Below are 8994 nucleotides of genomic sequence, written 5' to 3'. Positions count from 1 at the left end.
AGTTCTCGATTTTTTTTGTTTTTTGTTTTTGTTTTTTGTTTTTTGTTTTTTTTGTTTTGTTGTTAATTTGAAAGAAGCACATGTTGGGTTTTATGTGCACGAGGTTAATGAGGGCTATGTTAAAAATCTGAATATATTTTTTGTTTTTGTTTTTTTGTTTTTTGTTTTTTTTGTTTTGTTGTTAATTTGAAAGAAGCACTTCTCAAGCAACATGTTGGGTTTTATGTGCACGAGCTTAATGAGGGCTATGTTAAAAATCTGAATATAATGAAAGAGATTGCACACTCTGCACTGTGATTTTATTGATTTTATAGACATTACATGTATAGGAATACATAATATTTTTAAATTTGAGAATGGTGGATCTACATTACTAAAACTAGCTAGTACAACTATTAACCTAGGAACGAAAACAATTACAACTTACAACAATTTGGAAGTCATGGAAGGCATTACAACACTTAATAAATCTATGCGAAATTTGTTTGATATGGTCATGAGTAGCATGAATATATCCACTGTGAAATCTCACGGTTTCCACTTTTTTCTTCACCACACTTTCGAGCTTCTCACTTGATTCACACTGTGAAATCTCACGGTTTCCACTTTTTTCTTCACCACACTTTCGAGCTTCTCACTTGATTCATTTAAGACATAACCGCTTCACCCCATCGTTGACATGCTTTGTAGAATTCACGCTTACCAACCTATTGGAGCGCAGTGGGTGAGTCTTGGGTCAGTCTTGATACTTAACCATCCTATGGAATTGCCAACATCTGCTAAATATCTGGCCTTCCACTATATTCACCAGTTATCTAGGATAGCATTTTGGGTAGTGAATGTCTTCAACAGACAATTCTACAACTTGACCTTGTATAAATAACTTGTACTGACGCTCCGAGAGCACTACGGATCACACCAACTTGACATTATTAATAACTACCTATGACTAATTTCCCTGAAGCAAGACGAGCCACATTAATCTGTTGAATAGTTAGCTTATTCTTTGTGGTTCTTATTTGATTCTTGCACAATATAATAACAAACTTGAAAATACAAACATACCTACAACCAAAAACTTTTAAATCTTCCTTTTAGAACAGTTTGAGAGGTGGTTCTTCATTAAAACCATAAAAAAATAGACCCGAAATAAACACTAACCCATGATAATCCCATACCAGACATCCAATCCACTGCCGCAATATACATTTTAATTCATTGCTTGGAGACCTACATAAAATATGAACTTTCACCTCATAGGATTTTTCCACCGGCTTTGGAAAAATTCAATTCAGTTTAATCCATCGATTCTGGAAAAACTGAATTCTTTGCATCATTTTCAACCTACTGCTCCAAGGCGTTAGAAATAATTAATACAAATGTGTTTAAGATGAAAACCATTTTCTTCATCTTAAAAATGATATTGCTATGCCATTTCCTTACACCCTTTCGCTTGTATAGGAAATTCGAGGACTCAGCCCCACAGATAACCGTTGGATCATCTTCATTCCACAACATCTCGACACCTTGCATTTGCAGTGAAATGCATTTGTTTCTTAAGGTGCCAATCAATTTAAGAACACTGCGGCTCCATTTTTTTAACTGGTTTTAGACGAATTCATTGCAGTTGATGTCCATGTGCGATTGAAGCTCACTGAGATTGAAATGGCGGCTATGTATCCACATAATGCACTCTTGTTACAAAAATCATCTAAGTTACATGAAACCTGGCTCCTTCATATCTCTTCTACTGAATTCAGTCCCGAGTAGGGCCATTATTAACACCACGGAGACAAGAAAGAACTCGAAGAATTCATTTTATACTATAGCACCCTTGAGTTATTTTTGGTGATACCAGAATTGGATCTCACTTCTACAATGAATCCAAACAGAGAACTAAGGACACGTAAACTCAATGTAGTGATTCCCAAGCTTTGCATCGTCATTTGCAATAAGCCAAAATATATCAAATGGATTATAACGCCGACAAACTCGTTAGACCATAACGACTCTCCTTGATTTTGATATCTAGAGGTTGCCTTTTATATACGGTGGTCCTTTGATTTGTGGTAATGGCTGTTGTTTTTGTATTTCAGTAAAGCGACTCAACTTATATGGCTTTCTCCTGTAATACCTACCCTCTCACTTTAACGACTCAACATTTCACCCTTTTCCTTTAAAACACTCTCACAACAGCACAATGCCCTTTACTGAAAATCTCATTACAACACCACTCAATAATAAAACAGATTTACACATCTACACACAGGAACACAGGGACATGAACGTCACACACTAAACTAAACTCATAAGTCTATATATATATAGATAATCAATTCTCAAGGCTCTTTTACATCTTCTTGGTCCTCCTGTGAGGGAGTGAAGCCAATCCCTGCGCTGATACCATGTTAGAACTCTTAATAGAGTGAGAGAGATTGCACGCACAACACCAAACACACTATGATTTTATTGATCTCATAGACATTACATATATAGGAGTACACATTACATATATAGGAGTACATAATACTTCTAGATCCCAGAATGGTGGATCTAGATTACTAAAAATAGCTAGTACAACTACTAACCTAGAAACTCACACAATTACAACTCACGACAACTTGGAAGTCATGGAAGCGTTACTTCCAATACCCTCCCTTAATGGTTACATGACAAATTAGAAAGTAGACATTACAACAGTGAATGAATCTCTGTGAAATTTGTCTAATATGGTCATCACTAGCACTCATATCCAATCTGAAATCTCACGCTTTCCGCTCTTTTCTTCACCACACTTTCGAGCTTCTCACTTTATTCATTTAAATCATAACTGCTTTAGACCATCCTATGGAACTTCCACCATCTATTGAATATATCACCTTCTACTATATTCACCAGTTATTTAGGATAACATTCTGGGTACAGAATGTCTTCAACAGACAATCCTACAACTTGACCTTGTATAAATAACTTCTACTCTGACAGAGCACAACCAGTCACACCAGTATATCCACAATGAAATCTCACACTTTCTGCTCTTTTTTTCACCACACTTTAGAGCTTCTCACTTTATTCGTTTAAGACATAACTTCTTCAGATCATCCTATAGAACTTCCACCATCTATTGAATATATCATTTTCTGCTATATTCATCAGTTATTTAGGATAACATTCTGGGTACAGAATGTCTTCAACAGACAATCTCACAACTTGGCCTTATATAAATAGCTTGTACTAAAGCTCATAGAGCACAACGAGTCACACCAGCTTGACCTTATTAAGAATTCCCTGTGACTAATGCTCTCGGAGCACGAAAAGCCACATTAGTCTGTTGAATAGTTGGCCTGTTTTTTGTGATTCTCCTTTGTTTCTTGCACAATATAATAACAAACTTGAACATACAAACATACCCACAACCACAACCAAAAACTTGTAAATCTTCCTTTTAGAACAGTTTGAGAGGTGGCTCCTCATTAAAACCCTAAAAAATAGACCTGAAATAAACACTAACCCATGATAATCCCATACGAGACATCCATTCCACTGCCACAGTGGACATTTTAATTCATTGCTTGGAGACTTGCATAAAATCTGAACTTTGACATTGTTGGATCTTTCCATCATTTTAATTCATTGCTTGGAGACTTGCATAAAATCTGAACTTTGACATTGTTGGATCTTTCCATCGACTTTGGAAAAATTGAATTCTCTCCATCATTTTCGACCCACTGCTCCAAGGCATTGGAAATAATTGATACAGATGTATTTGAGGCGAAAACCATTTTCTTCATCTTAAAAACGATATCGTAGTGCCATTGCCATATGCCCTTTCGCTTGCAAAGGAAATTGGAGGACTTAGCCCCACAGAGAACTGCTGGGTCATGTTCATTCCACAACATTTCGACACCTTGCATTTGCAGTAAAATGCATTGGTTTCTTAAGGTGCCAATCAATTTAAGAACACCGCGACTCCATTTTTTTTTTTAAACCGGTTTTAGACGATTCATTGTAGCTGATTTCTATGAGTGAATTGAAGCTCATTGGGATTAAAATGGCGGCTATGTATCCACACAATGCACTCTTGTTTAAGAAGTCATCCAAGTTAGATGACCACTGGCTCCTTCATATCAGTTCCGCTGAATTTAGTCCCGACTAGGGCCATTATTAACACCTGGGAGACAAGAAAGAGCTCGAAGAATTCATTTTATACTATAGCACCCTTACATTATTTTCGGTGATATGAGAATTGGATCTCACTTCTGTGATGAATCAAAACAGAGACTTGAGGACACTTCCACTCAATGTACTGATTCCCAAGCTTTGCATCGCCATCTGCAACAAGCGAAAATAAATATATGGATTATAACGCCGACAAACTTGTTATACCATAGCAGCTCTCCTCGATTTTGATATCTAAAGGCTGCCTTTTATATACATTGGTCCTTTGATATGTGGTAATGGTCGTTGTTTTTGTATTTCAGTAGAGCGGCTCAATGTACATGGCTTTCTCTTGTAATACCTACGCTCTCACATCAACGGCTCAATGTTTCATGCTTCTCCTTTAAAATTCTCCCACAACAGAGCAATGCCCTTGATTGAAAATCTCATTACAACACCCCTTAATAATAAAAAATATCTATAAATCTACACACATGAGCACAGGAACATGAAAGTCACACGCTAAACTAAACTAAACTTAGAATTCTATGTACAGAGAATCAATTTTCAAGGCTCCCTTACATCTACCTGACCTTCCCTTCAGGGATTCAAGTACTGGGATTCAAATCAGTACTTGCTCTGATACCATGTTAGAAATTTGAATAGAGTGAGAGAGATTGCACACACAACACCAAACAAACTGTGATTTTATTGATCTCATAGACATTACATATATAGGAATACATGATACTTCTAGATCCAAGAATGGTGGATCCATATTACTAAAAATAGCTAGTACAACTATTAACTTAGGAACTCACACAAATACAAATCATGACAACTTGGAAGTTATGGAAACATTACTTCCAATAAGTTATGCCCATGGCTGTAGTTGTGAGTCATGGCCTCCCTACAACACATTGAACATTTTTCTTTTTATGTTTTCACGAGTTGAGAGATTCACCACATAGATGGTTGTATCATGCAAATTTCATTTTGATGCATGTTAGTATTATGAATTCAACTATATTCCATTTGTTTTTCACCATTAATATTTATTATCTCTATCACTATAATAATTATGTAACTTTGCTTTGCCTTACCCCATATTAGTGCAGTAAATGGTAGTAAACATTGATTATCATCAAAATATGATACATCTCACATTATCAACATTGAAAAAAAAAAGCATAAAAATTAACCATATATATATATATATATATAACCATGGATTCATAAAGAATTTATGCAAAGATAAAGTACAGAAGAAGGGAGATGCAACTCTCAAGGGAGACAAAGTTCAACTTGGAGACTATTTAGCCATAAAGCACATATTTATAGGATTAAAAATTAGTTGACAAGTTTGAACAACCTCTTCATAAATAGGATCTACAACCTAAAAAAAACCCACAATCTTAAGTATACACAACAAGAGACTAATAACAAAATAATCTAGAATTCTCTACATTTTTCTATTATTCAGTCTTCCCCTTAATGGAAAATGTGTTTTCTGTCATACCTAACATAATTCTAAATGATTCATAATTTACCTTTCCAAGATGCTTTGTAAAGATGCCATACACATTATAGTTGGTATTACAATAAATTAAAGTAATTTCATTAGGCTACATTTTTTCCTAACAAAATGGTAATGAGCCTCGATATGTTTTGATATTGCATAGTACAGAAGATTGTTGGCCAATTTGATGGAGTTTTGATTGTCACATTTGATACTCATTGGCATTTTTTATTTCTTCTCCAACATCTTTAATAATTTTCCACAACCAAACTACTTCACATGTAACACTATACAAAGATTTATATTCTCTTTCAGTTGATGATAAAGGAATAATTGTTTGTTTCTTGCTGCTCCATGCCACAATCCCATATCCAATCCTGCAAGATCTATTGTCATCAAATTTTCCAACACAATATGAATAATAATAACTTACCAACTCAACATCAAAAACATTAAAGGCATTAATTTATTTGATACCATATCTAACAATGTCATTAAGACATTGAAGGACCCTATTCACTGCTTTCCAATGGCTTTCAAACTCATTTTAAAAAAAAAATTATCTTAAATAAAATTATTAATTCAAAACCCTTTTATGACAGAATCCAATTTGAAGGCCTTTTTGTAATTGATCATATGGAATATTTTATAGATACCTCGTGACAAAGGGCAAGCCCTATTTCCAAGCCTACATGTTATTTAATGCCTCTAAGTACAACCTCTGCATCGAAAGAGCGCATAATGGATGGGAAACTCTATGGTGTGGCCATAGAGGATCTTGACCGATACCTTCTAGACGTGGCACAATCCCTCTATTTCAAATTTGAAATTTATAGGGCTGAACCGTGCAAAGCACTACATGACTGCGAATGCCCAAGAGGTTGGCTTCTTGTTGTGTTTCCTCCATGGATGCTGGATGACCTATTGCTTCTTTGTTTTGGCGCAGACAACTTTCTTCTTAGACCAATAAGCACAATGAACAAAGGTTTCTGAAGGTCGTGGTAGAGCAACTTAACCAGGCACCATAAGTCCAATCTTATTATAGATGTTGTGCGGGTTCAAGCCTGTAAACGCTAGATGAAGCATATTTAGCCTCAGATACAAAGGTTCGGTGTGTTCATCATCAGATATACTGTAAATTCTAAAGGGTCTAATGCATCATATCATGTTAATTTAGATCTACTGTGTTGAAGGGAAAACTTCTCCCCGTTGAAGGCACGCGAAGCTTCGACATCTGTTGCTTGTATATCACACGAATCCAATGAAGAGGGGTGAGGAAACCTGTTCACTAAATCTGGAAAGCTCAGGCAGGTAGCCTTGCCTCTCAAACATAAGGCATCCATGTCATGGGCTCGAGCTGCCATCTGTGGAGTATTGTAGGAGTCCAACCAAATCCTCTTTTCCTTTCTAAGTTCACCAATTTTACACCCATTTACCCCATCTCTGACGATGCATGCCCTTGTAAATGGGATATGATCCCATACCCTCCCTTTTTACACACTCTTTTCTTCCTCTTCTTCGACTTAAGCTCAACCATATGGTTTGGCGCATTTGGTACAAATTGATTTTCTGTATTTGAAACTGATTGATAATCTTTTATTATTAAATACACAATTTTATTGAATCATAGTGACGAATTTGGTGAATTGGTGAATTTATAAATTAATTACTGGTGATGTTGACTTGGGTTATTGGATGGGAGTAACTATAGTATTCCCTTGAATTTGGTGCTTTCGAGACTCTTGAAACCACATTTAAGTTAGAGAACTTTTCAGTCCACCTGCTTATTGCATAATTTCAACACAACTGATTCAATCAGTGGATGATCTATACCTCAACCAAGAACCAACGATAGGCCCTACACTATCCAAACAAAAGATATCTGTGATTGGAAAGAAAAAGTTTTTTTTTGACAGTGGAGTCACCAGCTGTGAAGCATCATTTTCCAGTGCTACACTGGAGAACATGACGAATTCATGAATTTTAACAGAGGGTGGTGCGGTGATCAATGGAATTAAGCTGTGAAATCCATCAATTCAGTGAAATTACCGCGATATAAATGGGACATCAATTTTGCCTGACAGTGAAAAGAAAGTCACACTGCCCATGTTCATTTTAACCACTCGTTTTTACATCGCACAACTTATCCACACTTTGTTGAAAGAGCACCAACATAATTAATATACTACTAGAAAGTTTGTCTGATATGATAGTTCCACTTAACTCTTATTTATTTAAGGATGCAATCCGAATAAAATAATTACAAAACTAATACAAGGGAGATGGGGAAGTTTGTCTTTTATAATGATTCCACTTAAGTATCAGTTGCCCATGTTTTTCGAATTAATCAAGGATACAGTTCTGGGGATTTTCTGTCTGAGGGATTTAAAGTTTCAAGATGAAAACTAACAATTTCACTCCGCCAAATGGACGAGTAACTTCCATAGAAACTATAAAAGGGATGCATTTTAGATCAATTTCAATATAAGCATGCAACGACATGGGGATTTTAATTTATGTAGTCATGGTTTCAATATCCCTTCATAGTTTTACTAGGGAAAATCAACCGGCTTTTAATTTATTTAGTCATGGTTTCAATATGACTTCATAGTTTTACTAGGGAAAATCGACTGACAACTTGCATTGAAGCCATGGAAAGAATGTATATTAGATAAATCTTCAAATCAAGTTTCAAGAATATAAGACTTTTCTCCGTAAACTATTTTTTTTTCCAAAAGGAAATAAGGCTATATTTTTTTCCTTGGGTATTTTATAAAACTATAAAGCTGAACTTATATAATCAAAATGCTAAAAAGTGTTAGAAAATTTGTAAAGAGAAGAAATGAATTGAATTAACCAGAGGTGGGCAAGCTGCACCTGGAGGATGAATAAACTGGAGCGTATACTCTGTCATCAATTAACCAAAGATGATTCAATAAATACATCACAAAAGAATAGGGAGGTGAGAATAAACTCCTACAACCTAGGAACTAATCATAACTTAAGGAATTATGTTACAACCATGTAACCATTTCTCCATTAATACAATACAATATTAATTATTTTCAACTCTCCCCCTTAATGGATAAAGGATTATTCTGAAGTCCTAACATCCCCCCTAAACAATTCAAACTTCACTTTCCCAAGAGGCTTAGTAAAAATATAAGCCACATTGTCACATGTTTTACATTATTCAATAAAAATTTCTTTTGACTGGACCTTTTCTCTAACAAAGTGAAACTGAATATCTATGTGTTTCATGTTCTTATGAAACACTGGATTGTTCACCAGCTTAATGGAACTCTGGCTGTCACATT

The sequence above is a fragment of the Pinus tabuliformis genome, chromosome 1_2 (genome assembly GCF_031772625.1).
Source record: "Pinus tabuliformis cultivar Carrire ecotype Pingquan chromosome 1_2, CPIR1, whole genome shotgun sequence".
Taxonomy (NCBI): Eukaryota; Viridiplantae; Streptophyta; class Pinopsida; order Pinales; family Pinaceae; genus Pinus; species Pinus tabuliformis.
Note: the sequence above shows the minus strand (reverse complement) of the source record.